The 10,219-nt window shown below is 48.7% G+C and overlaps 1 long non-coding RNA gene and 1 other non-coding gene across 2 annotated transcripts in view; both read left to right on the top strand.

Annotated features, from left to right (window-relative positions):
* LOC144155854 (uncharacterized) overlaps positions 1 to 9,887 on the top strand; it is a 12,237-nt gene extending 2,350 nt beyond the window's left edge. The window contains exons 2-3 of the long non-coding RNA XR_013319664.1: positions 9,319 to 9,375; positions 9,630 to 9,887. This is a non-coding gene — a long non-coding RNA (uncharacterized LOC144155854). The remainder of the gene's footprint in view (positions 1 to 9,318; positions 9,376 to 9,629) is intronic.
* Trnar-acg (transfer RNA arginine (anticodon ACG)) lies at positions 9,324 to 9,396 on the top strand. The gene has a single exon. It is a non-coding gene; the product is annotated as a tRNA-Arg (tRNA).
* Positions 9,888 to 10,219: the final 332 nt, after the last annotated feature.

The following is a 10,219-nucleotide window of genomic DNA, read 5'->3' as shown; positions in this document are numbered from 1 at the left end:
ATGTAACTTAAATGCAATCTACACTTCTCCCACACCTTTTCCTCCAATATGGTCCACATCAACGGAGCCTGAAGATTCAAACTCCGCCCAGCCACCCCCTCAACATGGCTAGCATGTCGAGACTAGAAAAACCACACACTCGCCGCAATCCAGCACCCCTGAGCATTTGGCTATAGAATTGTAGGGGTTACCGCCGCAAGGAAGAGGCGCTATTGCAATATAGCCACGCACTCAAATTCGCCAGTCGTAATTGCTCTTCAAGAAGTCAGATGCGATCCCACCCTACCAGGCTTACTGTCCGTACTCCAACTCAACTCCAGAACGGACGACCAGGCACCTCTAGTGACAACATCTGTAGACAAGAAGATCGCAGTCGATTGATCCATCTTCAAGCAGTCCCCTCACATCCCGCACGCCTTACTAGAAATCATCCCGAATACTTCCAAGCAAACAAATGCATACGGCCTTACCCCAACCCCTCTGACGCGAATGTCCTGCTAGATGCTGATATCACAGAGGTGGAAGTAAGAGCGGCCCTTCAACACCTCACAAAAAAACACTGCACCAGGAGCGGACGGTATCCAATATAAGTTACTTCTCACTTGGACGACTGCGCCATAACCCAGCTGACGACTTACTACAACGACTTACTACAGGGCACTTACTACAGGGCACTTACTACAGGGTACAACGACTTACTACAGGGCACTCTACCACAAGATTGGAAGCACGTGGATATTGCCCTGATACCAAGCCGGGCAAACCCCTTCCATTTAGCAACCTGCACCCCTTCTCACTTCGTCTTTGGGCAAGCTTCTGGAACATGGAATTTTTGCTAGGCTACAACCGCATCTCGAAGCCACCCACTTTTTCCCGACACAATGTTCAGTTTTCGTTCCCGCCTGGCCACACAGGATGGGCTCCTCCAACTCAAGCCCGACATCCTAGATCATCCCAACAGAGCTCAAACCCTTGCCATCCTGACACTCGACCTAAAAGGTGCGTTTGATAACGTCGCACACGACCTCATTCTTGACAATCTGGCATCATGAAATTGAGGAGAACGCAAATGCAATTACGTCAGAGCCTTTCTGGCTGTTCGGACAGTCACCATAGGGTTAGGTAAGCACCGCTCACCCCCCCTTTGAATTCACTGGAAGAGGAACGCCCCATGGCTGTGTTCTATCCCTGATCCTCTTCAATGTGGTCATGGCTAATCTACCTCCTCTACTCGACGCAATCCCGGACCTTCGACAAGGTCCGGGATTGCGTCGACAAGGCAATGAAATTTCGACAAGGCGCTTGCCACGCTGTTGACGTTGCAATACAATATAATCTTTCTGAACTAGACTTATGGCAGTTACTGATGGAACGAAATTATCTGGGCGGAAAAATAACACGACCGCACAAGCCAGTCAAGTTACTACTCGAAGGTTGTGATCATGATTGGCCCAACTCTGCGCAGTGCATGTGCCCGGTCGCTCGGAGCCCATCTTCGTGGACCCTCTTCTTGCATCATGAATGCTTTACGCGACAGCAATGGCTGTTTTGTAATTGTAGTACTTTAGCTCCCGTGACAACGCAAAAGGGTGAGAAACGTTTCCTTTGACCGCGTTGTGAACAGGTTGAACTATTTTCCAAATGATGCGTTCGCATATCTCGAGCTGCGTTTCCATATTGTGCTGCCTGCTTATCCTGCTATTGACCAGCAGTGAACGATGGAGAAAATTATCCTTTCATATCGTTTGGCAATGTAATGCGTTCGCCTGAAAAATAAAAGTAAACAAAACGCCGTGATTTTAAAAGTTAGATTGGATGAAAAGTGGATTGTTTAATGATAATCGGTTATAATGTCCAAACAATATAGGTTATTTTAATTGACTACAAGTAACAAGAAGGTATTGTAATGTTCGGCGCACGTGAAAGATCCCCAGATGGTCAAAATTAATCCGGAGCACTCCACTACGACGCGCCTCATCGCCAGTGAAGCGTCGGCGCGTTTAACTCCATAAACAATTACTTAACCAATAAATGTTGTGTTGCATAGGATAATGTTAATTCTAACATTCAGGGGGTTCCGTTTTGTAGCCCCTGTCGCAGCTTTGCGTGTGATGAATGAATTTTGCTCTGCCTGCTTGCCGAAGGATCGAGGACCAAGGACCAAGGTTCGAATCCCGACATTAAAGCGTTTTTTTTTTCCTCCTCTCTCCCCCCCCCCCCCCCCGATCATTCGCAATCGTCGGAGAAAGCTAGCTTTCCTGCAGACCTGAATTCGACGCACACAGTTGGTAAGCGCCCAAAAATGACTTGCCTGCATAAACTTCCCAACAATAGAAAGGTGCATCGGACTTCGTCGATGTTGAGTTCCGCCGAGTTAAAGGCGCTTTGTTGTACTATTATTCCTAGCATCCATATACACACCGCCAACAGACATGGCTAATGAGCTCTGCAACTTTGCCAGTACTTATTTTTTTAATGTGATTTTTACAGCGCCGCTTCAAAACATCAGTTGCAAAGAGAGCAGGGATTTATACACTTCCCCCCCAACAGCCTCCTAACAAACCCCTAGAAGGATTTGGACACCCCCCCCCCCCCCCTTTAAACAAAAAGCTCCCACAATCAGAAGCACCCTGCCCTGGAAACCGCCTCCACCCGACCCCCCCCTCTCCAGGGGGGTTTCGCCACCCCCCCAAATCGAAATTGTGGATAAACCCCTGAAACAGAGTGACGTTCTGACGCCTATAATGTCAATGATGCAAGCTTTGACCTTCAATACTTATTCGACGGGTCTACTATGTTTTGTTCACCAACTTTCCAGAAGATACCACGCGCTCCCTTGAATACTCTTCTTTCGCTTACATCAAACTCATCTGTCCTCTCTCTTGAACTCGTTAAGAGCGAAAATCATGAAGGTCCGGAATCCGGTGCGGCATACTTGACAAAAGACACCCAACAGATTATTTCGCTTCGCCTCGGTGCGGTCTGCGAAATCGAAGTCACTGAAGCAACGGGCACGCAGCACCGAAGCAGAAATATGGGCCATTGGCCAAGCCACCCAGAAGTATACGCACGCCCCAGGTGGTACGGATCCAGTCAAGCCGACCCTGTGAAGGCTTTTTGTGCGTGCTCCCACCAGCACGACGTTGTTGAATAAACAATATTATTTGAAACCTCTGGACATATCTACCTCCCAACAGTAATCCTCACGCATCCTGTACAATCGAATTCCTCACATGGCACGCAGGCTTTATGAAAAGATACAAGGAACAACCAGAATCTCCTGGGTGGGGTACCTGGACATATCGGTATGAGAAAACCGACTCGCCTGCGAAACCGCAATCTGTGCTCCCTGCAACCGCAATCAGTCCCAGATAGATCCCATCCCACTAATAGATCTACAACGCAACCCGGAAGCTTACTCTAAACTACACACACACACGCACACCTAACCAAGGGAGAACATGTCTTAGTAAGGCAATCGCAAACGAGCACGATGAACCTAGCACGAATGGCCCTTTGCCAAAGATGACCACTCCCAGGATGCTCGACTGGAGCACTGGACGAGCATCCCCTATGCGGCGAGTGCAACAAAACAGCAGGAGAAGACATCATGGAGGACTTTCATCACGGGAAGACCCTCCTCACCTTCATCAAGCACCACCTGCAACGCCATTGCAATGGAGAGCAACACGCCCCCAACATTGACTAGACCCTGGGCACACAGGGCAGCGTGCCGCCTACGAAGTCAAAATAGCCGAACTCTATAGGTGTCAGCGGAACAGAGTTACCTATGCCGGCATTCATTCATTCATTCATTCATTCATTCATTCATTCATTCATTCATTCATTCATTCATTCATTCAGTAATTCAGTAATTCGTGTTCACAATGCTAAAAGTGCGGTCTTTAATTGTACGTACAAGGATGTCTCTCTCAAGTTCTCAGACTCATTATATCGTAAACCCGGAGCACATAAATGCCCGCGTTCAAACTCATGGACATTATGGAGTATCGTCAACGTCGGTCATTTTTTTTAACTCTGCGCTTCTGCACCTATATGCTTGCTGCAACACCCGCCGACCATCGCTACTCAGCACCGCGTCTTGGGGCCCGGCGCTCTCATTTGCACTACCACCCTCGCGGCCACGAGATCGAGCTCCTGTCCCATTCTAGAGGCTTCGTGCCTCTGCAAAATCTCAAACATATTTTAACTTCACATCACATTCTTCACTGCACCCATCGGCGCCCTGACCAACCCTACTGCCCCACACGCTCTGTTTCCACTCCATCCTGCATTGTTACTTGACTGATTGATTGATTGCTATTGCTTACGCCTTTGTAGCGGGATGATGACATGTCACCTTACCAAAAAGGACTAATATACCTATGTTTTATACTATTAGTTTAATACTAGCGCTGCATAGGGCAGGCACAAAAAACTTATTAGGCACAAAATACTTTTTTTCTGTACGCTGAATTTGCTATATATTTGTTAATAAAAATTTCGCCTCAGCGGGGAATAGGAGGTAGGCGGCTGAGGTAGCCAGCTGGAGTTAGGGCTTTTAGACGTGTGCGTCGGTACTTCTTGTGCTGGTGAATGCGCACCGCTGGGGAGGGAGAGGGGGACTGCGACGGCCTTACCCCAGGCACCAGTGGAGGATAAGAGGGGGAACTCTCCTGTGCGGCCACATGAGCCGCCTGGTTGCCTGAAGAAAATGGTTCGTGGCCAGGTACCCAGTCGACGCGGATGTTGGTGTTGTTCCGTTTGAGGAGTTGAATTTTAAACAGAATTTTGTGGACGACAGGGTGGATCGAATCATACGATCGCAAAGCCCGAAACACTTCGCAAGTGGTATACCCCTCACCTGCTCCCTCGATGTCCTTACTGCCGTACCACCACTCCATCAGACCACACACACCTAGTTTGGTGGTGCCCAGCTTTCGCCACGCACCGTACATTTAAATCTCCCCAACCCCATCCCGATCCACAACAAACTGATGCACAACTATTATATGAAATAGCGGTTTATTCAGTTAAAAGCGGTCTGGCACGGGTTGTTTGAGCGGGTCCTCCCCCGAACGAACTGGTGAATGTGCACAAACCCTATTGCGATCACCATGAACTGGCCCATGAATTTCCGGTTCCAAGAACTGGCCCAGTTATTAAGTCTACTGAGAACTACCAGCATTAATTTGTTTATTTTCTCTTACCCTCCCTTCCCATTCCTTTCCCCCATCGTGACCAGTGGTCATCCTTTTCTATTAAAGGTTGTCTCTCTTCCTCTCTCTTTTTTTCTGTTGCAGGTCGTAACTCCCCTAGGCAATATTCCCCTCTCTGCTTTTCGTCCCCCAGCATTCTAATCTCCTCGACAGCGTTGAAGTTATCTTCCACTGAACTTCCGCTGAGTTAACTTCCACTGAAGTTAACTTTACTGAGAACACACCCCACCCTCTATTTCCCCATTCCTCAGCTCCATCATATCCTGGAAGCTATGGTTCTACTTCCTATCCCTCAGTGAATATGTAGATTGAGCAGGAGGCGCTATCTGAACATGCGCACCGGAATTACAGAGACACATTTGAACACTACACAGATCCGGCCAACTGAACTAGGGTGTGGACCTAGGTCGTTTGGACAATTTGCTCTGTCTCTCTCCGTAAAGATTGCTCACATAGGCAATGTTCGAAAGGTCCGCTGTTGAAGCATATGCATATGCTTTTCGCATTTAGCCGTTTGCCTCATCGCCGTCCACTTGGCGTTGTGAACGTTTAGCACCTCGAACTATAGGGATGCCACCCAACTTTGATGATCACCTGAAGAGTAGTAGTAGTAGCAGTATGAAACTTTAAGGAGCCTTATAAAATAGGAGTGGTTCCCTAGTCCGGGAATCCAAGTAATGTCCGGGCGACCGACGCCCTAGATGACAGTAGTTGCTGGACGTCCAGGTGGTCGCTAGTGATCAGGTTCTCCCACAGCTCATGGAGGGGGAGGGGGGAAAGAAACGGTGGGAGGTCAGGGTTATGCGCACACTCTAATAAAATGTAGACGAGTGTGCCAGGCTTAGAGCAAAAAGTGCATCCATCCAAAAAGATCATCCCACCACTCTCTACCCATTTAGATGCGATAAACGGCTATGCTACTACTTCTGCTACTAATAATAATGATGATGCCTCGCAAAGAAACCGAAACAATGAAATCTGCCGCATTGACAAAACATTGACAACGCTTAGCATTGCGAATTCGAGCATCAGCTCGCTGATGTGGATAAGACGTTTCTCTTATGTGGTGTAAAATAAGTCATCGTTCGACCGAACTCGAGAGTCATTACTTTAAAAATACGACGGATCATATATACAGCAGAACCTAGATGCTGTCAAAACACGAAACACGAGAATAAAAGTGAGTATTATACTACTGCCGCAGAAATCGAAAGCCTAGCAGACGACAGCCGCGGTGGTCTAACGTCCGCGGAGAGCTGGTCTGAGCCTCGACCCTCGCGCTATTTCGATTCGGCTTCTTCTTTTTTTGAGATCCCCGAAGGGTCCACGAGCTAACTCAGAAAAGAGTGTCAAATCTTTTGTGCCGATTGTGTTATTTTAACATTTTTTTTCTCCTTAGCATAAAAAATAGGTTTCGGAAATGCACACCAGGGGCCCACTTTTCTTTTAGGCAACGTCGCTAGCGCATGTCGCGCTGTTCCCATCTCACGTGCTGTAAAGGCTGACGACATTCCACGCTGTGCGATCTGATTGGAAGCAGTTGGAGGGGGCGGAAAAGACAGCAGCAGCGGAGAAGACGGAGCACCAGTCGGAAGAACGAAGGCTGGCCCCGGGTGCCCACCGCACCACATCCTCGGGGTGGGATTGATCGGCCCAACGCCGCGGGTCGTTCCCGAGACTCCAGCCTGCTGCAGCGGGAGGAAGCGCTGCAGCTGGAGTTGTCCGCTCGGCGGGGAAATTTCGAAATGCCGTCAGCGGCACCCGTGCTCCGACGGGGTCGCGTGGCACTGGTCGGGCGGACGGGATCCGGCGAGGAGCAGACCTGCACTCAGGGCGACAACCCAGCCGCTGCGCTCGACGTCCTCCGCCAACCGGAGGACCCACTACCAGCAGCGACGCCGAACGCCATGGCTGAGCCCTGCGGTCCCGCCTGGTTCCGCCTGCCCTGCACGTCGAGCACGAGATTGCAAGGGATATGCTGGTAGTAATGTGCAACGACGGCGGGACATCGGTGCTCGAGGTCGTGCATGATGATGGCCGAACTGAACTTCTCCACCGTGTCGTCGAACCACCGAGGCCAACATCAATGCAACGACGAACGCTCATGGCGAGACTTGTAACGTGTGAACTGCGTTTGTAGGCTGTTCGTTTTCTGTTTACATATTGCTGTGTTCATTTTAGGTTAACGCATGTTACGTGTGTTTTATCGTTCTCAATCGCCTACAAACAGCTCATCACTGCCGTCTTTGCTGGCGCGTTGAACTGTACCAATTCCCATATTAGACGTCTATATATCTACCGCGGAACCTTTTTCTAATTAAATTGTGTTCTCTCAATCCTTCGGTTTTATTTCAATCATTTCACACCGTTTGTTAATGGAGATGCAAGAAATTATTCAGCTTTAGTATTTCCTTATTTCGGCACAACCAGCCCGACGAAAACCAGTACGTGCCTCAAATGAGTCAGTAATGACCTATAGGTGGTGCGTAGCCCATGACCACAAAGTATTTCGTTCGAACTGATCAAAATTATGTTTAATTCTGGGAGCTGACGCACACTTTGCCAAATGTCGAGGGCTGCAGGTTATATGACTCCTATCAGGAAGTTGCGGCAGGCTGCAGCGTGCTTGACAGTCTGTCATTACCAAAGCAAGTTCTGCTGCTGCCTCGATAGATGTCGCAGGGAGTGTAGCGGCCGTAAGCCTCCGTTGGCGTCGGTGACACTCACCGCGTGGCCAGGTCGTTGGGAGAACTACGGGGAAGCAGGGAATGCGTACGTTTGTTGAGTATACGGAGATTTCGGAAAGCGTTTTCGATCTAAGGACTTGTAGGGCTTGTATCCGAGATTCTCGGCGTACCTTGAGTCGCTGGTGAAGAAATATTCGTCTTGATTCATGCATGATTCGAGCCGGGGAGTCGTCGTCGTTGCAGCAGTAGTGGTGGTAGTAGAATAATGCGCTAATGGACGACCCTTGGTACGAATTGCTGGATTTAAGGATAGTCCTTAAAAATATTTGGAACTTGTAGCCATTCAACAACGACGAGCATTTTACCAGTTCACCATTGAACTCAGTGGTATTTGTTGAAGGTTTCCTGGAGTCACAGTTGGCCTCCGTGTACACCTCTTTGATAACCTTGTACCGCTCACAAAAACAGAAGTACGTGACAAACATTTTGTCTGCTTGTGGTGGAGGTTCAGGATTTCGTTCTTCACAATTGTCATCGCTGAACTACATGAAAAACGCGAAGTGTGAAAAAAATTACAATGGTAGAAGCTTGCAGAGCTGCTTCAACCATTGCAATTTTCTTCACGCCATCAGAAGATAGCATGGTAGTTTGTGACCATGTCGTGTCTTCCTCGAAGTGTGCGTGGGGGGAGCGTATTTTCGTGCTTGCGCAAAATGCAAGCTCGCGCGCGCGCGCGTGTGTGTGTGTGGGGGGGGGGGGGGGTGCGTGAGTGCGTGTGCGTGTGCGTGTGTGTGTGCGTGTGTGTGTGTGTGCGTGTGTGTGAATGGGTGTGTGTGTGTGTGTGTGGATGTGTGTGGGGGGAGGTGTGTGTGTGTGTGTGTGTGTGTGTGTGTGTGTGGGTGGGTGGGTGGGTGTTTATCGTGTGTGTGTGTGTGGGTGGGTGTGGGGTGTTTGTGTGTGTGTGCGTGTGTGTGTGAGTGGGTAGGTGGTTGGGTGGGTGTGGGTGGGTGTGTGGGTGCGCTAGTGCGTGTGTGGGGGGTGGGGTGGGGGTGTGTGGGTGTGGGTGTGTGCGTGCGTGTGCGTGCGTGCGTGTGGGCTGCTTCAGAGCTGCTTTAACTGTTGTAATTTTCTTCACGCCTTCAGAAGATATCATGGCAGTTTGTAACCGTGTCGTTTCTTGCTCGAAGTGGGCGTGTGTGTGGGGGGGGGGGGCGCATTTTCGTGTTTGCGCCAAGCGTGAGCGCGCGCGTGTGTGCACGTGTGCGGGCGGGTGTGGGCGTGTGTGTGTCTATGTTTATTTCTACGCAATCCTGTTGCTTAGCAGTGGCTGTATGATCGCTCTCCATTTCTCTTAAAAATTACTCCGAAATGACTTTAAAATCACTAATTATTGTGACACCTTCCTATTCCAGGCCTCGGGCCTGTGGCGCAACGGATAACGCGTCTGACTACGGATCAGAAGATTCCAGGTGCGAATCCTGGCAGGCTCGTAATTTTTTTTCGCGTGCCCTTCGCTTTTTTACACGTAAGCGGAAGTGGCTGGTCTGTGAAATGTAACCGTGCCTAAAGCCACCCGCATTTTCCAGCTTAAAACTCGGCACGATGTTACGCCAGATGTACGAAACGCCCCCCTGGAACAGGCTACACGAACTATGGTGCATTAATTAATTAATTAATTAATTAATTAATTAATTAATTAATTAATTATTTCAACATACTGCAGGTTCTTCACGGCCCATGCAGGAGTGCTTACGATGAATTCAAGTTTTCATCTTAAGGACAACATAGGTATATATTTGGCAAGAGAAAAGCAAAATGTAGAATACACATGGACAGAAGCATGCTACACAGTGTCCACGTTTAGCCCACGGAGATAAATTATATAAACACTGAATATGCAATTCTTGCTCTTTATCACGCGTTAAAATTCCAGTTCATTAATGACTCTTACAAAGCACTCAACAGATGTGCTGTTGCAACGTCCGCCAGTAGCTTGTCCCACAGTGCGATGGCTGATGGAAATAAAAGGTACTTATGTGGGTTTTTGTTGCTATTAGGTTGCCTGATAGTCTTATGATTTCTGCTCGAAGAATTCTTGTAGGGAGGGGAGCTTGGAAGTAGTTAGTTCAGGATATTATATAATGGTCGTGGAACAGAGATACGGGAACGTTAATCTGCATATCATTCTGCAGTCTTAAAGAGTTCACTGGTCTGCCAGTTTTCGTAGATCGGAAACACTAATAAACCTGGGGTAGTTGGAGAAGATAAAACGCAAAGCCAAGTTCTGTACGCGTTCAACTTTGTATACTAAAT

This window comes from Haemaphysalis longicornis, unplaced genomic scaffold (assembly GCF_048455015.1).
Source record: "Haemaphysalis longicornis isolate Haplotype H1 unplaced genomic scaffold, Haemaphysalis longicornis Haplotype H1 scaffold_1, whole genome shotgun sequence".
In the NCBI taxonomy this organism is placed as follows: Eukaryota; Metazoa; Arthropoda; class Arachnida; order Ixodida; family Ixodidae; genus Haemaphysalis; species Haemaphysalis longicornis.
This window is presented reverse-complemented; position numbering and strand designations above follow the sequence as displayed.